Source organism: Neomonachus schauinslandi, chromosome 2 (assembly GCF_002201575.2).
Source record: "Neomonachus schauinslandi chromosome 2, ASM220157v2, whole genome shotgun sequence".
In the NCBI taxonomy this organism is placed as follows: Eukaryota; Metazoa; Chordata; class Mammalia; order Carnivora; family Phocidae; genus Neomonachus; species Neomonachus schauinslandi.
In genome coordinates, this window is record NC_058404.1 from 198,022,153 (window position 1) to 198,047,899 (window position 25,747).

General features: G+C 42.3%; 1 protein-coding gene across 2 annotated transcripts in view; it reads left to right on the forward strand.

Annotated features, from left to right (window-relative positions):
• The window catches only part of STK32B (serine/threonine kinase 32B), a 384,614-nt gene that overhangs the window by 59,153 nt on the left and 299,714 nt on the right, over positions 1–25,747 (forward strand). The window lies entirely within an intron of this gene.

The following is a 25,747-nucleotide window of genomic DNA, read 5'->3' on the forward strand; positions in this document are numbered from 1 at the left end:
GAATGTATCTATAAAATCTAAATGTAAAAATGAAAAATAAAAAAAATTTAAAGAGTTGATAAAATTAGAAGCTAATTGAAAAGGAAAAAAAGAAAAAAAAAGAAAATTTTAAATCAAAAGACTAAAGAATCATGAGAAAAAAACTTTGAATTCTATATACTATTTTCCCTTAGCGCAGGAGTCTTTCAGTTCTGTGTGATCTGTAAACTTGGTAATAGCCTGATGTTCCTGCTGCTCTTCTGGGGGAGGGGCCCGTTGCACTGATTCTCAGGTGTCTTTGCTTTGCCCCTTGAAGGGGGATGGGCTCAGTGTAGGCTGCTTCCTCTTACTCTATGTGGCTTTTGTTCCCCGAAGGCTTTTCCTGCCACTTTAGAGGATGAAAAAATAAAAAAATAAAAATGGTGGTGCCCTGATCTGCAGCCCCAAAGCTGAACGATGGCGGCCCCCACTCTTTAGTGCACCCTCAGGGAAAAGCAGTCACTTTTGTGTGTGCCGAACTCTGCAGTCTCCTGTAGTGCACATCCACACCAGTCCTCCCAGGGGAGGGAGAGGGGTCTCACTGCAGCCCGCTGCTTTCTGGGCCCCTGCTCCAGGAGCAGTTGCCCAATCATGTGTGCACCTGCACTGCTCCTCCAGGGGAGGGAGCAGGGTCTTGATTTAGTTCTGTCACTTGCTGGGCCCCTGCTTGGAGAGCAGTTGCCCAATCATGAGGCGGTTCATGGTTTATGGCAACACCTAGCTGAGAGCCACGCTGGGCTCACTAATTGTAGCTGGCTTCCCCACTCCACTGCTTGGGGACTCTGCCACACTTAGGCACCCCTGTTCTTTCTGTGACCCTGAGACACACTGAGACCACACTGTCCTATCTAGGATTCTTCTCCACTTTGCCACTTGCGCACCTTTCAGGCAGGGGTGTCCCTCATAGGAGCAGACTTCTAAAAGTTCAGATTTTGTGCTCCAGGGCTATCTCACTTTCCAAAGGTAGCTGGCTTATGGAGGCTCCCCCCCACCTCCACAGTTTATCTTCCAATATAACCCCTCAAATTCACTTCTCTGCACCTCCTACCTTGCAAAAAGTGGTCGATTTTCTATTTGTAGGGTTGCAGCAATTCTTTTCTTAGAGCTCAGGTTGAATTCACAGGTATTCAGAATGATTTGATAGATATTTAGCTGAATTCAAGGGACCAAATGAAAGGAGGGTCCCTTACTCTTCCACCATCTTCCCTCCATCTACCCTACCTGCAGTTTTTGATAGTTCTTCCTTGCCAGGGTGGTGAGTTTTTTAAATGGCATGTTCTGTTACTAGTGAGGCTGGATCTGTTTTGAAATATTTATTGTTTATTCAGATTTCCAAGATGAGAAAGTAAATCATCTATTTATATCCTTTGCCCATTTCCCCCAATAGGTTGAATCCGGATAGCATCAGTAATAGAGGGCATTCTTGTCTTATTCCTGACTTCAGTGGAAATGCTTCTAAAGTTTTAACATTAAGAATGATATTTATTGTAGGTTTTTAATCTTTAAGTACTGCCAGCTTAAAGAAGTTCACTATTTCCTAGTTTGCTAAGAGTTTTATAAAGCATTATGAATGGGTGCTAATTTTAACTTTTTGTTTCTTTTTAAGTAGGCTCCATGCCCAGCATGGAACCCAGTATGGGGCTTGAACTCACTACCTTGAGATCAAGACCTAAGTTGATGTCAAGAGTTGGACGGTCAACCAACTGAGCCATCCAGGCACCCCTAATTTTAACTTTAAAAAGTTTATTTGGGGCGCCTGGGTGGCTCAGATGGTTAAGCGTCTGCCTTTGGCTCAGGTCATGATCCCAGGGTCCTGGGATCGAGTCCCACATCGGGCTCCCTGCTCCGCGGGAAGCCTGCTTCTCCCTCTCCCACTCCCCCTGCTTGTGTTCCTACTCTCGCTATGTCTCTCTCTGTCAAATAAATAAATAAAATCTTAAAAAAAAAAAGTCTTTTGTTTTTAATAATCTCTACACCCATGGGGCTCGAACTCACAACCCTGAGATCAAGAGTCACATGCTCTTCTGACTGAGCCAGGCAGGTACCCCTAATTTTAGCTTTTTAATTGAAATATGAAGCATATAAAAGTGCACAAGGTGTACGTGTAAAGCTTGATACGTTTTCAAAAAGTGAACACACCCATGTGATCAACAGCCAATTAAGAATAGAATATTAACAGTAACCCTTAGAGCCCTCTGTCTACCCCTCAAAGGTAATCTTTATTATGAAAGCTATAGATTGGTTGCTCCTGTTTTCAAACCTTATATACATAGAATCAAGAAATATGTTACTTTGTGTCTGACTTCATTTCCTCAACATTGTTGGTAATTTTCATTCATGTTATTTTATGTAGTTCTAGTTTATTTTCATTGTTGTTGTGTTCCATGGTGTGACTGTTCTATATTATATCTTTATGACTTGATACACATATGATAATAGAATGGCACTCACTATTTGGGCATATGCCCTAGAGTGAAATTTCTAGTCATAGGATATGCCTGTGCTCTGTCTGCCAAAGTAGTTGCAACAACTTCTATTTCTACCCATGGAATAAGAAGGGAATCCTTGCTCCACATCCTCACTGATGATTGTCATTGCTTGTCAGTTTTGATTTGGGGTTTTCTGGTACCTATGCAGTGACATGTCTCTTTAAAAAAAAATACTTGATGTTATACACAACTAATGAATCATTGAACACTACATAAAAAACTGAAACTAATGATGTACTATATGTTGGCTAACTGAACGTAATAAAAAATAAATAATATTTTAAAATAAAATAAAAAATATTTTATTTAAATTCAATTTAGTGATGAGCACTGGGTGTTGTATGCAACTGATGAATTTTTGAACACTACATCTGAAACTAATGATGTACTATGTATTGGCTAATTGAATTTAAATAAAAAATATATTCAATTTAGTTAACATGTGTTATTAGTTTCAGGGGTAGAATTTCGTGAGTCATCAGTTGCATATAACGCCCAGTGCTCATTCCATCACGTGCCCTCCTTAATGCCCGTCACCCAGTTACCCCATCCCCCCACCCACCTTCCCTCCAGCAATCCTCCGTTTTTTCCCTATAGTTAAGAGTCTCTTATGATTTGTGGGGCACCTGGGTAGCTCAGTTGGTTGAGCAGCTGCCTTCGGCTCAGGTCATGATCCAGGGTCCTGGGATCGAGCTCCGCATTGGGCTCCCTGCTCGGTGGGGAGTCTGCTTCTCCCTCTGCCCCTCCCCTTGCTTGTGCTCTCTCTCTCTCAAATAAATAAATAATCTTTAAAGAAAAAGTCTCATATGGTTTGCCTCCCTATCTACTTTTATCTTATTTTATTTTTCCTTCCTTTCCCTTATATTCATCTGTTTTGTTTCTTAAATTCCACATATGAGTGAAATCATATGGTATTTGTCTTTCTCTGATTGACTTATTTCACTTAGCATAATATCCTCTAGTTCCATCCATGTCGTTGCAAATGGCAAGATTTCATTCTTTTTGATGGCTGAGTAATATTCCATTGTGTACACCACAGTTTCTTTTACCATTCATCTGTCAACGAACATCTGGGCTCTTTGCATATTTTGGCCATTGTGGACATGCAATGACATTTCATTGTGGTTTTAATTTACATCTTCTATCTATCATTAGTGATATGATTTTTTTCATTTTTTATATGATTATTTTCATCTAGATATCTTCTTTTGTGAAATATCCATTCAAGTCTCTTTGTCAATTTTTTATTGAGTTCGTCCCTTGCTGACCAGTAGGATTTTCTGTATTCTCTGGATATTGGCTCCACCATAGAGGTTTTAGCTCTCTGATGGAAATATCTTCTCCTATTCTGTATTGTGCATTTGAACTCTCTTAATGGTATTTTTGGATGAATGGATGTTCTTAAATTTAATCTATTAGTCCTTTTTTTTAAGGCTAGTGCATAAGAAATCTGCCTATTGTAAGATCATGAAGATATCCCAAATGGCAAAGTATGTTTCCCATTGATATCCTTTGCCCATTTTTTCCAGTAGGTTGAATTATTAAAAAACATCAGAAATAGAGGACATCCTTGTTTTATCCCAGACTTCAGTGAAAATACTTCTCATGTTTTAATTTTTTTAAAGATTTTTAAAAATTTTTAAGTAATCTGTACACCCAGTGTGGGGCTTGAACTCACAACTCCAAGATCAAGAGTCGCACTTCTACTGACTGAGCCAGCCAGGTGCCCCTCAAGTTTTAATATTAAAACTTATGTTTGTTTAAAGTTTTTTTATTATTACCTATTATAACATTAAGGAAATACTATATCCCCAGTTTTCCTCTAGAAAACCTATGGTTTTACCATTCATACTCAGATCTACAACCTACTTGGAATGGATTTTTGCATAAGGTGGAAGATAGAGGTCTTTATCACACTTAATAAAATTAACAGTAGTTACTTAATATCATTCAGTCCATATTCAGATTTCCTCCATTGCCTAAAATATGCCTTTTGTAGATTATTTGTTGAAATCAGGATCCAAATGAAGGCTCTGTTAAAAAATTACTTTCTCATGCTATTTACTTGTGAAGGAAGTAATTTGTCCTGAAAAATGTTTCATGTATCAGCTTTTATTATTGCTTCATTATGGTATCATTTAATTTGTTCCCCTGGCCCATATGTGTCCTGCAGGTCTTATGTGAAATATAAAGAGTGAATTAGGTTTAACTTTAATATTTTTTGGCATGCATACTTCACTAGTGGTGCTATGCCTCATATCGAGTTTGGGATTGTGTCATGTTTAGTGATGCTAAGCTTGATAAGTGAGTTGGGTGATGACAGTCTCATCCTTTCCTTAAAAAATTCCTCATTAACTGTCCATCTAATAATTTTACCATCCATCAATGACCATTGCCTGAATCAGCTATTAACTGAGAAATTGCAAAATTTAAATTTTAATTTGTCCACTTCTGTATTTAGTAAGTGAAAGAAGTTTATTTTATTCTCTTTGATATTTGGTTACTCTGAAGTAGCATTCATATTAGATGGCAGAATAAATGTGTAACTCCTTCCCTTTATAAAATTTCAGAGGAGTTGGTGTCTTTGCAAGTTTCAGTGTCATCCTTTCAGTGAGTTTGTTTCTCTCTCTCCTTTTTTATTGAGGCTCATTATGAATTCATTGCTTTTCATCTATTCCATGTATTTTAGTAAATTGCAGTTTTATTTTTTGAAAGATTTTATTTATTTATCTGAGGTGGGGAAGGGGCAGAGGGTGAGGGAGAGGGAGGGAGAGAATCCTAAGCAGACTCCCCACTGAGCACAGAGCCCAGCACAGGGCTCAATCTCATGACCCTGAGATCATGACCTGAACCAAAATCACGAGTTGGATGCTTAACTGACTGAGCCACCCAGGCGCTCTTCAGTCTTATTTTTTATGAATATTTTTATTGAAGCATAATATACATGTAGGTAGTTGATGTACCATTAATATACAACTCAAGGTAGTCTTCAGAAGGTGAACATGCCTGTATTTTTGTATTTGTGTTCCTCAGGAATATTGGCCTGTAGTTCTTTTTTCTAGTGGTGTCTTTATCTGGTTTTGGTATGAGGGTAATGCTGGCCTCATAGAATGAATTTGGAAGCTTTCCTTCCTTCTCTATTTTTTGGAATAGTTTGAGAAGAATAGGTATTAACTCTTCTTTAAATGTTTGGCAGAATTCAACTGTGAAGCCGTCTGCTCCTGGACTTTTGTTTGGAGTTTTTTTGATTATTGATTCAATTTCTTTCTGAAAAACACTGATGAAAGAAATTGAAGATGACATAGAGAAATGGAAAGACATTCCATGCTTGTGGATTGGAAGAAAAAATATTGTTAAAATGTCTCTATTACCCAAAGCATTCTACATATTTAATGTAATCCCTATCAAAATACCACCAGCATTTCTCACAGAGCTAGAACAAACAGTCCTAAAATGTGTATGATACCACAAAATACCCTATGTAGCCAAAGCAGTCTTGAAAAAGAAAAGCAAAGCTGGAGGCATCACAACTCTGAATTTCAAGTTATATCACATAGCTGTAGTGATCAAGACAGTATGTTACTGGCGCAAAAATAGACACATAGATCAATAGAACAGAATAGAAAACCCAGAAATGAACCTACAACTATACGGTCAATTAATCAACAAAGTAGGAAAGAATATCCAATGGATAAAAGACAGTCTCTTCAACAAATGGTGTTGGGAAGAATGGACAGCAACATGCAAAGAATGAAACTGGTCCACTTTCTTACACCATACTCAAAAATAAATTCAAACCGGATTAAAGATCTAACTGTGAGAACTGAAACCATAAACATCCTAGAAGAGAACACAGGCAGTAGCTTCTTTGACATTGGCCATAGCAACCTTTTTCTAGATACGTCTCCTGAGGCAAGGGAAACAAAAGCAAAAATAAACTATTGGGACTTCATCAAAATAAAAAGCTTCTGCACAGTGAAGGAAATAATTGACAAAACTAAAAGGCAACCTACAGAATGTGAGAAATATTTACAAATGATAAAGGGTTAGTATCCAAAATTATCAAGAACTTTTTTTTTATTATGTTCAGTTAGCCAACATATAGCACATCATTAGTTTTGATGTAGTGTTTAATGATTCATTAGTTGCGTATGACACCCAGTGCTCATCACAACACATGCTCTCCTTAATGCCCATCACCTGCAAAACAAATAATCCAATTAAAAAATGGGCAGAAGACGTGAATAGACATTTTTGCAAAGAAGACACCCAGATGGCCAACAGACATATGAAAAGATGCTGAACACCATTCATCATCAGGAAAATGCAAATCAAAACTACAGTGAGATGTCACCTCACACCTGTCAGAACGGCTAAAATTAACAACACAAGAAACAACTGGTGTTGGTGAGGATATGGAGAAAGGGGAACCCTCTTGCACTATTGATGGGAATGCAAGCTGGCACAGCCACTGTGGAAAATAGTACGGAGGTTCCCCAAAAACTTAAAAATAGAACTGCCTTATGATCCAGCAATTGCACTACTAGGTATTTACCCAAAGAATACAAAATTCTAAATCAAAGGGATACATGCACCCCAATGTTTATAATAGCATTATCTACAATAGCCAAATTATGGAAACAGCCCAAGTATATATATACAATGAAATATTAGCCATCAAAAAGAATGAAATCTTGCCATTTGCCACAGCATGGAGTTAGTATTATGCTAAGTGAAATAAGTCAGAGAAAGACAAATACCATATGATTTCACTCACATGTGGAATTTAAGAAACAAATGAGAAAAGGAGAAAGAGAGTCAAACCAAGAAACAGACTCTTAACTATAGAGAACAAACTGATGGTTACTAGAATGGAGGTGGGTGGGGGGGATGGGTGAAATAGGTGATGGGGGTTAAGGAGTGGACTTGTTGTGAGGAGCACTAGGTGTTTTATGAAAGTGTTGAATCACTATATTGTATACCTAAAACTAATATTACACTGTATGTTAACTAACTGGAATTTAATTAAAATTAAATAAAAACTTTAAAAAAAGGATCAATGGGTTGGGAGGGAGTGAAGTATGCATATGTGATCTACCAGTCACACTTCTGGATATTTATCCAAAAGAATTGAAATTGGTATCTTAAAGAGATATTAGCATTCCCATGTTCATTGCAGCTCTATATATGGTAGCCAAGAGGTGGTAACAACCTAAATGTCTATCAGCAGATGAATAGATAAGGAAAATGCTCTGGGTGCATACCTTGGAATTCTATTCAGTCTTAGAAAGAAGAAAATTCTTTAATATATAACAGCATGGATATACCTTGAGGACATCATGCTAAGTGAAATAAGGTAGTCACAGAAAGATAAATATTACATGATTCTCTTTATATATATATATATATATGAGTTATCTGAAATAGTCAAAGTCATAGAATCAAAGAGTGGAGTGGCGGTTGCCAGAGCTTGGAGGAGAGGGAAGTGGGAAGTTACTAATCAGTGGGCATAAAGTTTCAGTTAAGCAAGATGAATAAGTTCTAGAGATCTGCTACAACATTGTGCCTATGAAATATTGTATGCTTAAAATTTTTAAGAGACGAATGGATAAAGAAGATGTGGTCCATATATACAGTGGAATATTACTCAGCCATCAGAAAGGATGAATACCCAACTTTTACTTCAACATGGATGGAACTGGAGCAGATTATGCTAAGTGAAATAAGTCAAGCAGAGAAAGTCAATTATCATATGGTTTCACTTATTTGTGGAACATAAGGAATAGCATGGAGGACATTAGGAGAAGAAAGGGAAAAATGAAGGGGGTGTAAATCAGAGGGGGAGATGAACCATGAGAGACTATGGACTCTCAGAAACAAACTGAGGGTTTTAGAGGGGGGATGGGTTAACCGGGTGATGGGTGTTAAGGAGGGCATGTATTGCATGAAGCACTGTGTATTATAAGCAAACAATGAATCATGGAACACTGCATCAAAAACTAATTATGTACTGTATGGTGACTAACATAACATAATAAAATAAAATTAGATTTAAAAAAATTTTAAGAGAGTAGAGCCCATGTGAAGTGTTCTTACCACAAAAAACAAAATTAAAAACAGACAAAATAAACTAAGTCTCTGGCACACCAAAAAAAATAAATAAATAAATTAAACATTACTGACCCCCAGAAGCCCCCTCATGCTCTCTTTCACTTGTCTGCTCCAAAAGATTACCACTGCTCTGACTTTATGACCTTCATTTGGGTTTTTTCAGGTTTAGAACTTTGTATAAAAGCAGAACCATTTTTTGTATGTGACTTTTTTATTCACCATTATGTTTCTGAGGATCACCTGTATTGTTTCATGTAATGGTAAGAGTGTTTATTCTTTTTTTTTTTTTTTAGAATTTCTTTACAGTCTTTATTTTGGCAATTAATTTTGAAATAATTCAAAAAAACATTTTCACAATATAACCAAATATAAAGAAAGTGGGAATATTTTCCTAAGAGTCCTAGAACTTGGAATCTTGGGATTTGAAAGACTATTTTATTTTTTTTATTTATTTATTTTTTAAATTTTATTATGTTAGTCACCATACAATACATCATTGGTTTTTGATGTGGTGATCCAAGATCCATTGTTTTCGTATAACACCCAGTACTCCATGCAGTACGTGCCCTTCTTAATACCCATCACCGGGCTAACCAATCCCCCCTCTCCCCTCCCCTCTAAAAGAGACAAACAGGGTTTAAGAGTGTTTATTCTTGCTGGCGCATTGTATTTCAGTGTTTGAGTATATTGCAGTCTGTCTGTTCTGTTGAAGGGTTTTGGGTTGTTTCCATGTTGGGACTGGAACAAGTCTTGTGTATGCCTTGCACATGGTTTTTGATGTACCTGCAACTTTTTGGATATTTACTTTGGAATGGAATTGCAAGGTCACATGCAAATGCTCAGCTCTGATTTTCATGTTTTTACCAATTTCCACTCCCACTAGCAATACGTAAGAATATGGAAAAACATATCTTTGCCAACATTTAGTGTTGTCATTCTTTACAATTTTAGAAATTCTAATGGGTATGTAGTAACATCCCACTACGATTTCAATTTATAGCTCCCTGGTGCCTGATGAGATTGAGAACATTTTTATATGTATATTGGCCATCTTGATACTCCTTTTATGAAGTATCTGTTCAAATCTTTTGCCAATAATTTTTCAAATCATAGTATTTCTCTTCTTTTTACTGATTTTAGGTGTTCTTGATGTGTTTTAAATAAGAATCATTTGTCACTTACATGCATTGCAAATATTTTCTCACACTGGCTTTTTCACTCTCTTAATGGTATCTTTTAGTGAATAGAAATTGTTACTTTAATGTAGTCAACATAATAAATCTGTCCCTTATAATAGACATATTTTGTTTTTCCTATTTTAAAAATCTTTGTTACTTCTAAGTCACCAAGATTTTTTCCCTATATAACCTTTGAAAGTATATTTTTACCTTTCATTAATGATTTTCTGTCCATACAAAGTTGACTTTTATATGTGGGATGAGGGGAGGAGGGGACAGTATTTGTTTCCAGTTTACCCAGTACTGTGTATTGAGAAGACCATTGTTAGAGTTTGCTATCACTGTAACAAAAACCACCAAAAACTTAGTTACTTAAAACAACTACTGTTTATTTTGGTCACAATTCTGCACATCAGCAGTTTGGGCTGAGACTCACTCATACCTCTGTGACTAGCTCCTGGGTTGGCTGGGGCCCCTTTCCATGTGGTTTGGCATCTTACATCAGGATAGCTTGGGATGGTTCACATGGTGGCTGGGTTCTAAGAGAGAAGAGAGACTATGTCATAATGTGAAAGCACTTTTTAATTTCTGCTCATATCATATTTGCTGTCATCCCTTTAGCCAAAGCAAGGCTACTGGTCAACCCCAGACTCCATGTGGGAGGGGACTGCTCTATGTCATGGATCCAGGGTGGTATAGTCATACTGGTGTCTATTCTGCAACCATCTCCCAAAACCATCCGTTCCTCAGAGTACTGCAATGTCACCTTTGTCTCAAATGAATTGACTGTGTATGTATGAACCTCTTCTGTTTTTGGACTCTACTCTTTTTCATTTGTATTTATTTATTTTAAAAGATTTTATTTATTTATTTGACAGTGAGAGAGAGAGTGTACAAGCAGGGAGAGCAACAAGGAGAGGGAGAGCAAGAAGCAGACTCCCCACTGAGCAGGGAACTTGATGTGGGGCTCGATCCCAGGACCCTGGGATCATGACCTGAGCCTAAGGCAGAAGCTTAACTGAGCCACCCAGATGCCCCTACTCCTTTTTACTGTTCTGTTTGCCAGTTCCTCTGCAAAAACATATTGCCTCAATTCCCCTAATCTTCTTTTTTATAAAAAACAAAAGATTTATTTTTTATTTGAGAGAGAGGGACCTGGTGGGGAGGGGCAGAGGGAGAGAGAGAGAATCTCAAGCAGACTCCCCACTGAGCATGGTGCTGGACACAGGGGCTCGACTTCATGACCCTGAGACCATGACCTGAGCCAAAACCAAGAGTTGGATGCTTAACCAACTGAGCCACCCAGGCACCCCAATTCCCCTAAATTTCTAAGTTTAGATAAGACATTTTAGCTTCTCTGACTTAGTTATTCTTCTTCAAGATTGCATTGGCTACTCTTGGCCCTTTGCATTCCAATACAATTATATCAGTTTTCTTTCAAAACTGGCTAGGATTTTGTTAAGTAGGTAGACAAGTTTGGAGGACAGCTAGCATGTTTAAAATACTGAGTTTTCCAATCTGTGATCATGGTATATCTCTTTTTTAAGTCTTACAATTTTTCTCTCAGTAAGGCTTGTAGAGATCTTGCCCATCTTTTAAAAAATGTATTATTAGATATTTAATTAGTTAATGCTCTCTGAGTGTGATTTTAAAATGATACATAGAAATATAATTGCTTCTTGCATATTCATCTTATGTTCTCTGTCCTTCCTAAGTTCACTTATTAATAAGTATATTAGTTTATAGATTATTTTTGACTTTCTCTGTATTTACTTATGACTTACATGAATAAAGATGTTTGATGTTTTCTTTTCTAAACCTATACCTTTTATTTTGCATGCGTGTCTGAGAAATTGTCTAACATCTCTAGTAAAATATTGAATAGAAATGGTGGTAATAAGCGTTTTTCTCTTTTCTAGAGTCTTTAAATATCTAACCACTAAGTATAATGTTTGCTGCAGCTGTGTCATAGATAACTCTTTATCAGATTTGAGAAAACTCTACTCCTAAATTTACTGTTTTATCATGAATGGGTATTGGATATTCCCAAACATTTTTTATACATCAATTAAAATTATTTCAAATGCCTTTCCCCCCTTTAGTCTGTTAATGTTATCTCTTGCATTTCTGGGATAAACTGAATCTGGTCATGATGTAATCATTTTTCTTACATATTGCTGGATTCAATCTGCTAATGTTTTGTTTAGAATTTTTGTATCTATATTCGTGAGTCAGATTGACCTGTGATTTTCCCTTCTTATAATGTTCTTCTCATGTTTTCACATCAAGATTATGCTGATGTCATAAAGCACATTGGGAAATGTTCCCCCTCTTTCTGTTCTCAGGAAAAATTTACATAATTTTGGTGTTCTTTTATACTTCCATTGAATAATTCACCATTGAGGCCATCTGGACCTAAAGTTTTATTATTGTGGCAATGTAGTTAATTGTAGATTCAACTTCCTGATAGATACAGGACTATTCAGATTTTCTATTTATTCTTTTGTCTGTCAACCAGTCAGGTGACTTGCACAGTGGGTGATTCAAGTTCATGTTCAAGTTCATGTGACATTTTGCATCTTTATGTGTCATGGCTTCAAACCTGCAAACCTTAAATCTGCCAATGCTGTGGGTCGTTGACTCCAGGAAGCAGTCTTGTCTTTCTACCTCCTAGAATCACAAGTAGAAATCACGAGGAAAAACAGGAGGGTGACTAAAACAGTAATTAGTAGAGAATAGTTATGTTTAAGTCTGAAACACTCATTAGTCTTGAAGAATGGAAACCTTAAAAGGCAATTTATATGCAAACACTCCCAACGTTCCTGCTGCATAAGGCTGTATTCTATCATTAGCTGCCAAAGACCACCTCGAAGGAGGAGTTTTTTCCCTTTCCCTGTTCCCCCCCTCCTAATTGCCATGCTCTCACCAGCTTCCTTGTCACATTAATGCAGACGAAGCCACGGTCTTATCCAGCGTCTTGTCCAGCAATAAAACCATGTGCTTCATTATCCTGCAACTCCTGACATCTCAGAGTCTCAGGATATGAAAGTCAGAAGCAAGCTTCTAGATGCCTTGCACAACTGTTTCATTTTTCTACTGAGGGAGCTGAGGTCCGGGAAGAAGACACATGTTTGGGGTTAATCCTTCCTTCATTCATTTACTCCACAGATATTTATCAAATATTTATTGAACACTAGGCACAGGAGAAACAAAATAGACAATGCCCTTGTTAAGACAGATGATGAGCTGATAAATACATAAAAATGAGAGAATATGATGTATGCCAGGAAGGAAAGACACAGGGTGCTGTGATAGAAAATGATGTGCATGGACCTGCTTGATGGGGTTTGTTTTAGTTTGGGTTTCTCCAGAAGTTAACCCTGAGACAAGGAACCATGTGTAGGTAGTTTGTGTAGGAGGTGACCTCAGGAAGGGAGGTAGGGAAATGAGGCAGCTGATAAGAGGTGTGTTATTGAGCAAGTTAGTTACTCCTGTGGGCACCTGCAGACTTTGGGAAGCAGTGTAGAACATGCCTTAGAGTCATCCTGCCCTATGTTTAAGGGGCTTGGGATGGTGATCCCCCATGCCCATCAGCCATTGGTTGAGGGCTGCTTGATTCTGGGCATTTTCCACCTGCTGTGCAGTTCAGAGCAGAGTCCTGTCACCAGACAAAGCCCTCCAGCCAAATGATGCCGCTGTTTGCAGTATATACGTACATCAAGATGGCAAGGGACTGAAGGGAGATGGGTGGGGCACCAGCAGTGCCTGCTACAAGTTGTACTAGTCAGGGAATACGGAGACACGGAACCAATAGGTTAGATATATTCAGATTGATAGATACATAGACTTACAAGGAATTGGCTTGTACAGTTATGGAGACTGAGAAGTCCCAAGACGGCAGTCAAAGCTGGAGAGCCAGGGAGGTAGTTCCAGTCTGAGTCAGAAGGCCTGAGAACCAGGAGATCCTGAATGCAGGAAAGACCGATTTCCCAGTTCAAGGCAGTCAGTCAGGAGGAGTTCTGTCTTACACAGGTGAGGATAACTTTTCATTCTGTTCAGACCTTCAACTGATTGGATGAGGCCCACCCACATTAGGGAGGACAATCTGCTTTACTCATTCTGCTGATTCAATTATTTTTTTTATTTTTATTTTATTATTTTTTTTATTTTTTAAAGATTTTATTTATTTATTTGACAGAGAGAGACATAGCGAGAGAGGGAACACAAGCAGGGGGAGAAGGAGGGGAGAAGCAGGCTTCCCCGTGGAGCAGGGAGCCTGATGCGGGGCTCGATCCCAGGACCCTGGGATCACGACCTGAGCCGAAGGCAGACGCTTAACGACTGAGCCACCCAGGCGCCCCTGATTCAATTATTAATCTCATTCAAAACCACCCTCATAGATACACCCAGAATCCTGTTTGACCAAATATCTAGGCACCTCATGCATAAAGTTGACCATCACAAATGTGGTCCAAGGAAGTTTTTCTGTGGAGGAGAGATCTGAGAGGAGACTGGAAAAATGAACCATGGCTGCAGTTAACAGAGTGCTGGAGAAGAGTAGCTCTAGGAGTAGGAAGAGAGGCAAGGGGCTGGCTCTCGTGGTCAACGGATGGCTGTGACCCACCAAAGTGAACAAGATTAATTTATTTAACAGATACAGGAGAATGCCCACTATGTGCCAGGCACTGGGGAGAAGGGAGTGAACAAGACATACAAATACGCTAGTTTTTAAGAGAAGAGGCAGACAGTAGTGAAAGGAGTAAAGTATTTAGTAGTTCAGATGCTGTCAGCCTGGGTCCCTGAGTGAGTGAGGTCAGCAGAACCACTGGCTGATTTGTGTGGACGTGTAGTATGAGTGGGGGGGAAAAAAAAGCATTTATTGTTATAAGACCTCAAGATTTGGGGTTTGTTTGTTACACTACAAAACCTAGCCCATACTGATGCATGAGCCATTTTGTTAAATGGCAAAGCCCATCACTTCATTCCTTTAATACACACACACACATGCGCACATTCCTCTCTATCACTCAAAGCCCTATAGGGTTTCCCGTTGCCCTCAGGGTAAGGAGCAGCATCTTTACCCAAGCCTTGGTCCCTGCTACCCCTCTGGTGCCATCTCTCACCACTCCCTCCATCTTAGCCTCTTTGAACGTGCTATTCCTTCTGCTTGCACCAATCTCATACTCTCCCCAGCCCCACCCCCCCTGCCTTACTTCTGACATTGCCCAACTCCTGTGCATTCATCCGGTCTCAGTTTTAAATTCACTTCCTCATAAGAGCCTTCCCTGCCCCCCGGGTCTGTTCCTTCTCACGCTATGTCTTCTTATAGCACTCAGTTCTTCTCCAAATTACAGGTGAAATCCCTGTGTAGTGTCAAGCCTCTTGTTAGATTTTAGGCTCCTGGAAGACGGGGATGATGTCTGTCTTATTTCTTCTCAGCACAGAGTGCTGACAATGTCGGAGAATAAGCTCCCAGTAAATATGTATCGAATGAATAAATAAAAGATCTTTCTGACATTTTCCCACTAGAGTGCTTTTATTAGACGCCAGATTTTCTTTCAAAAGAAAGCTCGAGTAGAGAGACATGGGACTCCCTTTTGTTCCATCCAGATCTTTTCAAAGAACTCCCTTCCAGCTTCCCATAAAGAGACTTTAGTCTCCAAGAAGCACATCTCCAGAGCATGCTGTTCCTCGTGCTGTGGCCGGTGGCCGCTTGGCAAGATGTGTGGTGCTCTAACTGGGAGCAGCGCAGGCTCACTATTTCATGGGCTGGTGGCATGCTGAATGTCACAGGTTGGAGCTTGTCATTTGTTTGGGATTACTCGGCAGCCCCAGCTCTTCCTGCACCCCTGACCCCACGTTAATGAACCCTGTCAGGGAGAGACCAGCTGTTCAGACAACTTTGTGAGTCCACAGTTTGCAAGAAACATACTCTGCAAGTGAGAGAGTAGCTGGGGACGTTCCCTGAGATGCCATCATATATTTTCAGAGATCATAATGAAATTATGATTTAATTTGGGTGGGAGCTCAGAGATTTGGGAAATTCTCAAGGGCAGTTCTCTGTGAGTGTGTCATCACAAGCCTTCCGTTGTTGTTGGTTAGCTTTGCCATGTTGCTTTACCACCTGAATCAGAGACCCTTTCTCTTCCCCCTCAGGGCTCTCCTGGTGCTCCTGGGGCCTCTCGTGTTCATTTGCACACAGTTGTCCAGTTGAGCCAAACCCAGGTCCAATCCCTGGACCCCCAGTCTTCTCAAACAGCCCCTGCCCTAAAAACAATCACAGTGGGGGAAAGCATGTGTAAGCTTGAAAATTGCTGTCCTACTTTATTTTAGAAAAGTTTTAGGTTGGCTCAGCAGGTACCTGAATCATAAGAGTTTGGGACCAATGAAAGCATGAGTGAAGACAAAGAAAAACAAGGATGGGGCAGAAATGACACCAGGGGCCAGGCTTGACATGTGTACCTTAAAAGCCCGCATGCAAATTTCAGCTCCCTTGCAGCCAATGGGAAAAGTGCAACTAGGACGCCTACCCAGTTCACAGGTCTCTGTGGAGCAGCCAGACGTGGAGCTGAAGAGAAGCACGTGGACTCCTGGGCCTGAGGGGTGGCCACTGGGCCCGTTGTCAGGAGAGCTTGCTCTCTCTGTGGCGCGGTGCCTTTGCTGGTCACAGGAGCTTGGCCAGGTCCCTTGACTCCCAGTAAATCAAGGACAAGCGTCTCTGCTCTGGCCCCCTCCCAGGGCTGCCATGAAGGTCAGACAAGGGTGAAAACACTTTTGAACTGGAAAGAACTATATAAGCATGAGATGTTATTATCTATGAGAAATTGATGGTATTAATTAACCTCTCAGAGCTCTGGTTATCCTAACTGTAAAATCAGGCATAATAATAACCTCAGTGGGTTTTTGGAAGGATCTAAACTATCTGATTCATGGTAGGACTTCTCGAATTCTTAATTCTGTCCCTCCCCAGCTTTCTCTCATGAAGCAGGAGGGTCAGCCCCTCAGACTGAAGAGGTGAATGGATCCAAATTATAGTGACATGGTTTCTGCTGTGAACATTTATTGATTCTATTAAACACTGTGCACACATGGGAGGCTCTCTGCACTGATTCAGACGTTGCATGCACACGTGTACTCACACCTTGCATTTTCCTACATCACTTTGCTGCTATACTCTATACCTGACACCCCGTTTTGTGTTTGTCCCCAGGCCATCTACTTGCCATAGGCAGCAAAAGGGATCATCTGAAAACTTAAGTCAGATCACGTGCCAGGTCAACTTGGGACTCTTAGATAGGTTCCCATTGCATTTAGATTCACTCCAGCCTCTATGAATAGTGGCCAGTGGTGCCTGCATGAACCAGCCTTCCTGCCTCTTGGACTTGACCTCTCGCCTGCCCTTCCCACCACTCTCTGCTCCAGACACAGAAGCCTTTTATCAGGTCCTCCGAAACAGCCAACTCATTCGTGCTCTGGACATTTGCACATGCCATTCCCTGAGCTAAGTATGAGCAGACTTACCTGTTCCCAGATGGCTGAGGCTTCTTTTCCTCTAGGTCCTGTTTCAGAGGCCACCTGCTCAAAGAGGCCTGCCCTGGCCACCTGTGGGGAGTCACCTCCCCTGTGACTGGCTTCCCGCACCCCTGCTTTATCTCCTTTTTGCCACTTGCAATTATCCTAGTTATTTGCTTACTTCCTCCCAGGCTTCTTGTTTAGAGGGTAAATTCCACAGGGGTGGAGGCCTGTTCTGTTGACCACTGCTCTTTGCCAAGCACCCAGCCTGTATCTGCCCGTGTAAGTACTTGTGAATGAATAACTAGGGTGACTTACAAATGCTTGGCCAGGAGGCACATAGTCGCCTCTTCCTCCCCATGCTGTCTGGTTTCCATGGGCTTTTGCTTCTGTACCTTCCCCACATTATCATGTCCTCACCCCTGCTTTTTGGACATTCGGAGGTTTTTGGGACATTTACTTTCTGAATCGCCTCCCGCACTCCCACCCTGCCATGGAGTTTTGATATCGCAGATGTACGGCATAGCTGCTCGTGCTCTCTACGTGAGTCCATGCTTTGCACATACAAGAGTGAGACTGTTTTGCCCCCAGAACCCCCAGAATTTCACCTTCTGGGAGGGATTGCATGCTGCAGGTGTTCCTGAGGGCGGAGCGCTTCTGCACCTTTGGCGGGCTCCCCAGTTTAGTAAGCTCTTCTGTGCCTTGTGTGTGAAGTCCTGGTGGCAGTGGAAACAAGAAGCTTGATGCCCTGTTCTCTGGAAGAGCTCGGGAAAGGAGCGGGAGCACGTCTAACCACTGGGGCGTCAGGCAGATGTTATACCAGGCAGGGATGTTTTCCATTTCCATGTAGACAAAAGAGGAAATGGTTTAATCTTTTTCTTTGCAACTTTCTGAAAAGGAGTGCTTTGGAGCTTTTCTCAACAGTGGGGAACATTAAGTCCAGAGAGCTCTCATTTCCTTTTTTTCCCTCTCAAATATTGTCAGTTTTTTTTTTTCTTTCTGACTTCTGTTCTCAAGGTTTTATCTCCTTCCAAGAATCTGACACAAGCCGGGCGGATGCTCGGCAATTTGTGTTACGGTTGTGTGATTCTGTTACAAAATGTTCCATTTTTAAAATAAATTAGATAAGGACATTTTCAGTTTTGAAAGGATGCACTCAGCTTATAGCTGTGAGGAAGGAGCATCATATATGAGCTAACCAAATTTCAAGTAACACATTTTTGTAGTCTGAAAATAACGTAGCTACTTGAGCTACAAAAGTTGCTTTTTTTTTTTTTTTTTTTTTGCACACACTCCATTATTTCCTTAAAGTTTTAGTGATGTCTCCAGCCTCTGCATGCATTTGTTTCAATATCTCATCGTTTCAGAAGCCCAGGACTTGCGTACACATAGACACCTGTTGAAGGAACGCATGTCATATTTAGGGATAATGTATGAAATCCTGAGAATTTTTGAAATCTCCTGTCTGTTGGTGACAGAACAAGAACTAAATGACTAGGGGCAGTGATTGGGAACCTACCTGGTGCCGTGCTTTGTCCTGAGCACTTTACGGATAGTAAATAATTTGACCCTGCAGCAAGCCATCGTGTAGCTGCTGTTACTATCCCCTATGAGAGAGGAGGCAGCAAATCACAAAACGAGGAAGAGAAGAACTGGCATCAAGTTCTGTGTTTGTAATCACGTCATTGAAATAATGATTAACAGTAACAGGAACCAGCGGTCATGGTTGGAATCGTAGTAACGCCCAGAACAAAGGACAACGGCGGGCACACTTTATAGAGCAGGTCTGATCAGTCAGGTAGAATGCTGGATGTTTCCTGTACTGCAGCTCTAAGTTTTACAGTGACATTTGAAGGTAAGTGATATTGCTGATCTTATTTTGCAGACATGGAAACAAAGCTTATAAAGGTTAATCAGGCCAAGCAGTGTGGGATGGAGGAGCTGGGGCTGGAGTCGGGCCTGCCTGCACCTGAGTCTGTGTGGGATTGCCCCCTTGCGAGAGCTGTGGAGGCTCTAGCCCCTGATAACAGGCAGGAGACAGCCATCTGCTCAGGAAACGTGTCCTGGATACCACTTGGTGGCCAGCCACATCGAGGGGCGAGGGAAGCTGAGAAGGACACACCCAGGCCTATCCATGCAGATCTCCTGGGCTGGTGGCGGTGGCGGGGGGAGGGGGGGGCGGGCAGCAGGAGAACGGAGAAGCATCCACAGAAATGTGGCCGAGTCGAAGTGTGTTCCCTGTGACCATTCATTCATTCATTGGTCCATTTACCAATGCTTCACAGCAGGCCCTGTTCTACCAGGGATGCTGACCATGTTCATACCTGTGGCATTTGGCTCAGTGGACAGCTCTGTGGACTCTCCCCAGCTGGAATCTTGTATGGACTGAATTATGCACCCCCCCCCTCCAATTCATATGTCAAAGCCCTAACCCCTAACGTGATTTGGACGTGGGGTTTGGGGAGGTGATTAGGTGGAGAGCAGGTCATGAGGGTGGGGCCCCAGGATGGGATCCGTGCCCAGGTAAGTCGAGGGAGAGAGGAGAGCTCTCTGTCTCCATCATGTGAGCGCACAGTGAGAAAACAGGTGTCTTTGAATCAGGGAGAGAGCTCCCACCAAGGGCTGAACCTGCTGGCGTCTTGATCTTGGATGTCCCAGCCTCCAGACCATGATAAGCAAATGTCTGTCGTATGTGCCCCCTGGTCTTTGGTATTTGTTATAGCTGCCCAAGCTGACTAAGACAGGTCCCATGACGCTCTCCCCGTTCCCTCCCACCTCTCTGAGCTCTGTTTCTCCTCTGGGGTTCCTGCTCTGTGTGCCTTCAGCTGTTGGCATCCTCCAGATTCCGTCCTCAACCCCTGCTCTTGACTCAGCACGTCCCACCTGGACCAGCTCATCATTTCAACCATGTTCCAGATCCCAGCTCCCTTCCAGGTGGGTCCTCCTGCCATTCTTTATCCCTATGGGGATCTCAAGGTCAACATGCCCCAAACCAAGCTCTCTTCTTTCCCCACAAATGGTCTTTTTTTCCTCCCCTAGTCTTTGCCTCCTCTGGAGCCTCACTCTCTCTGTCTCCTCAGTGCTGGGGAGCCAGAAATCATCACGGATTCCACACCTCCTTCCTGTCTGGCCACATCCAGTGTTCTCACTGATGTGTGTCCTGTGTCTTTCTCAGGTCTTCTCCTTTTCTTTCCCCCGGTCTCGCTCCTGTTCAGGCACTCCCACTCCCTTGCCTGGATACTGCACATCTCTCTCTGCTCCTGGCCCCTCTTCCTTGGATCTGCACTGTGGTGGGCGTGGAGGATTATTGAATAGTTTTCCTTTCATAAGCCAGGGTCCCTCATGATGCCTACTCCCTGCTTTTCCAATAGCAACATCCACATCATCATTGCTATTGTACTAGTCTGCTAGGACCACCATAACAAAGCACCACAGACTGGTGGCTTAAACAGTAGAAATTTATTCTCTCCCAGTCTTGGAGGCTGAAAGTCCAAGATCAAGGTATGGGTAGGGTTGGTTCCCCCCTGAGGCCTCTCTCCTTGGTGTGTAGATGGCTGTGTTCTCTCTGTGTCCTCACACGGTCATCCCTCTGTGCATGTCTGTGTCCTGTTCTCCTCTTCTTAGAAGGACACCAGGCCTATTGGATTAGAATCTACCCCAAGGACCTCATTTTAACTTAATCATATCTTTAAAGGCCCTGTCTCCAAACATGGTCATGTGATGTGCTGGGGGTTAGGCTTCAACACATGGATTTTCAGGGAGCATGGTTCAGCCCATAACAATTACCATCATCGTCGATCATGCCACATTTGTCATCATCCTGTCATCTGCCCTATGACCATTTATTGATCACTTAGTATGAACTGGGCTCTGGCCTAAACCTTTTCATGCACAATCTCATTGATTTCACAACACACCCATGACCTACATTTTTTCAGGGATGGAGAAGAGAAGTGAGGTCAATCCCCCATGTTGCCTACTAAGAAAGTAGCTCTCTCATGCCCTGGCTCTGCTGAAATGTCATTATCTGCTCAGTCTGTAGGCCAGGGGAGCCACCGTGCAGCCCATCAGCTTGCAAACCAGACCCATTTTTCTGACTTATGTAATTTGGCTCTCTCACAGAGAAATAGTCCTGAACATTTGACTATGTTCATGAGATGTCTGAATGAGCAAAATGTTTCACTGTCTTGTCAAGAAATGTAGGATCTCTGTTCTTCTCCTTAAAGCATTTTAAATCGGCATTTTCTTGGCCCTGAAGCCTCCTGACACCATCCAAGATGGTCCCCTCCCTGCCCCCACCCTAAAAGCCTCCTGAGTCACCCCCATTGTAGCCCTTACATGGTGCTTGCTTACCTAACTCTTGACAGGGAGAGCATGGTGGCGAGGACTGAGTTTGGTTTATTTCTGGCCCAGGGCCTGGAATAGGACCAGACCTGCAAGGTCAGGAAGGAAATACAAAATAAACAGAAGATCTTGTAAACCCAAAGGGACACCGGAGGCCCTGGGTATTAAGAGAGTCAACGAGGCTTTTCATCTCATTCTTGTGGTTTGTGTTAGACTAATAAGGGATCAAGACTGTGCATGTGTGTGCGTGCCCGTGTGTGTGTGTGTGTGTGTGTGTGTGTGTTTTAGGGGGCATCACTACTCTTTAGTAGTTCCTGACAATGATCCGTCATTTAATTGACCCTGTAGAAGGCAGAATTTTACAATGGCCCCTTGACCTTCTTACCTACCCCCTCCACTTCCATGATTATGTTACATTATCTTGTAAAAAGAAGATTGTCTAGATGGACCTGATCTAATCACATGAGCCCTCTAAAAGCAGAGAGATTTCTCCTGACTAGTTACTAAAAGGAAAGTAAGAGAGATTTGGTGCATGAGCAGGATTTGATGCACTATTAGAAATCTCTGGATGCTCAGAGCCAGGGAAGAAACAGGGACCCCCATCCTGTAACCACAAGGAGCTGAATTCTGTAAGTGTGCCTCCAGGCCCCCTCCCCCAGGCCTCTCTGCACGCCTGTCTCTTGTTCCTGTCCAGGCACATTGCCCAGTGATCTGACCCCAGCTCTCTGCCAAAAGGCTCTTGCCTTGACATAGGCTGAGGGCCATTTTTTCGCCTGTGGATGTCCAGTTGCTCCAACACCATTTATTGAGAGGCCATTTTTCCTCCACTGAGTTGTTTTTGCACTTTTTTCAAAAATCAGTTGGGCATATTATGTGAATCTATTTCTGGGGTCTCTGTTCTGTCCAATTTTTATGCATATGTCTATCCTTCTTCCTGTATCACCCAGTCTTGATTTTTGTAGCTACATAGTAGGTCTTAATAGTGGACAGAGTGAGTCCTCCCACTTTATTGTTCTTTCTCAAGACTGTTTCAGCTATTCTGGGGCTAAAATAACCCACTCCTCTTAGGATAGTCCTTGGGCCCTATATCTCCCTCCCTCCCTTCTTGTCTTTTTTCTTTTGCCCCTCCCTCCCGCTGTCCCTCTCAATTTCATTGTCAGTAATGTCATAGAGCAAACTTCTCCAAAACTAGTGGCTTACACCAGTGAGACATTAGCGTCCTTACTACTCTGCAGGTTGTCTCTGTTGGTCTCAGCTGGTCTCTCTCTCACTTGTCTGGGGATTGGCTGGCTGTCACCCTGGGATGGCTTCACCAGGGAACTGGGCTGCTGGTATTGCCAGTATGTCACTGTCCCGAAGGTAGCCTGCATGTTCCTGTGCTGGAGGTAGAGAAGCAAGGGAGAAGCAGGTGTACACAAGCACTTTCTCAAGCCTCAGCTTGACTCAAGCCTGCTAACATCACACTGGCTGAGTCAATCCACGTGCTATGGCTGAATGGGGGATCCGTGGGTGGGGAAGTATACTTTACCTCTTAAGCCAGAAGGTCACCTTGCAGAGGACTTGGGTACAGGGAGGGGTGGAAAATTGGGGCAATTAATATTGTCAATCTACTACAGCCCCGAGCTCCTCCTTCTGCTGCTGCCTCCTGGGAGCTGTCCTGGACCTGCCCCTTTTCAGACCCCCCCACAAGGCCAACTTCACCGTTAAAGATTTGGTCCCAGGAGTTGGAAGCTTAAAGTCTTGGTGTGGTGAATACCCAACATACACACCGAGGACCTTCAAAATTTCCAGGATCTCAAATGTATGCCAATGGAGAGGGTTTGCTTATGTTTAATGAGAAGATAAATCAAAACATAATCATATGAGTCCAAATATTGGCTTGTTTCTTCCTCCTGTCTGGCTAAGTTCCGTTCAGTGTTCATGATGAATAAAGCAGATAGGCAGAACCAGTGTCCAGAGTGCCTTTATCTCAGCACTGAGCCGTAGATTAGCCATACTATCATCCGTACAGAAGGAGAGGTAACAGACTGTGTTTGTGACTATTAGCTGTCACCTTCTCCCCATTCTGCTGATCAGTAGGTGAGTTGAAAAATACCAGTAGACTCTAAACCACGAATTACGCCCCCTAATCCTATACTGTTCTTTCCCTAAGAAGGTGAGGGAATGGAGAACTTTGTTTGCAGGAGAAACAGTCATGCTTTTAGTATTTGCAGAGCTCCACTTGGGACACTTGCATTGGGAGCGAGCTTGGACCTAACCGATGGTCTAGTTGCAGCTCTTCTTCCAGGTGATTTGTTGTAAGATTGCACAACCGGAAGTTAGTTTGAGAAGTGACCAAAGCCTGCCTCGCCCAGGGCTGGTTAGCTTTGATTCTACCCTACCAGGATGAAGAGCCAGATGTTTTGGAAACATGATGTTTCCAAAATATATTTTTGTTTCTATAACTCAGACAGATGCAGGTGTGGGCTGTATGTGGGCTCTTTTGTCTGGTCATCCAGCCAGCCAGCCATCATTTATTGAACCTCTTCTCTGGGCGAGGTGCTGTTCTGGCTGCACTGGGTTGAATAGCATCCCTCCAAAATTCATGTCCCCCTGGAGCCTCAGAGTGTGACCATATCTGGAAGTAGGGTCTTTGGAGATATAATGAGTTAAGAGTGAGGTCATACTGGATTAGGGCCCTAATTCAATGACTAGGGTCCTTGTTAGAAGAGGAGACAGACAAAGTGGGGAGAGGGCCATGTGACAGCGCACCCTGAGACGACTAATACAGCCACAAGCCAAGAAGGATTGCCAACAGCCTCTGGAAGCTGGAGGAGGCAAGGAGGGATCCTGGCCTAGAGCATTTGGAGGGAACAAAGCCCTGTTCAGCACCCTGATTTCATATTTCTGGTCTCCAGACCTGTGAGAGAGTGAATTTCTGTTATTTTAAGCCCCCTGTTTGTGGCTTTGTTATGGCGAGCAAACTAACCCACAGGGCATGGAAGAAGCAGATTGTCTGAGACAGCCTTGCTTTCAAGGAATGGTCAGCCTCTCTCTTTTTTTAAATTTATTTATTTATTTATTCATTCATTCATTCATTCATTCATTCATTCATTATGTTAATCCCCATACATTACATCATTAGTTTTAGATGAAGTGTTCCATGATTCATTGTTTGTGCATAACACCCAGTGCTCCATGCAGAATGTGCCCTCCTCAATACCCACCACCAGGCTAACCCATCCCCCCACCCCCCTCCCCTCTAGAACCCTCAGTTTGTTTTTCAAAGTCCATCGTCTCTCATGGTTCATCTACCCCTCCGATTTCCCCCGCTTCATTCTTCCCCTCCCGCTACCTTCTTCTTCTTTTTTTTTTCTTAACATATATTGCATTATTTGTTTCAGAGGTACAGATCTGAGATTCAACAGTCTTGCACAATTCACAGCGGGTCAGCCTCTCTCTTACTCTCCTCTCTCAAACACGTGTTTGTCGCTTTCCTTATCACGGATTCCACATTTCCACCAGCATCCAAGTTGGCTTCTTTCCTGAGATTATTGCCATATAATATTTTCCTGTATGAATTAGGCATGTGATTTCCTAAATGTTTATAGATACAGTGTTTATGCTGATAACAGTGCAGAGTGAGGGGGAAAAAAAGGCTTTTGGGTTTTATGAAACACGTTTATCAACTAGAAAACAAAACAGTTTTTTAATGAGGCTAAAAGAAGTGGTTGCAGCTCAGTTTAGCGAGCACTGTTATCTACCCTGTGCCAGGGCTATAAGCAGGAGCGTATGAGAAGTCTGTATGAACAACGGGTCCAGCTGTGGCCGTGGCAGCCAGAATGGACGCTGGCCAGGGGCTGGATCCGTGTCCTCAGCCGAATATGTGTCCTGGGTGTAACTGTGGCTGAGACCTGCGCTTCAGGGCAGAGGAACCAGGGATGAGCGAGAGTGGCCGTGTGCAAAGGGGAGACGGGCCCTTTGGAGTAATGCTTTTCCAACCTCTGCTTAGGCCTGATGCATCCTTGTCCTGAAGAAGTGTCCGGTGATCTAGTGCATTAATCATCCTACTCATTTCTCTTCACTCGCCGCACCCTGGTCCTGCTGTCCTGGGAA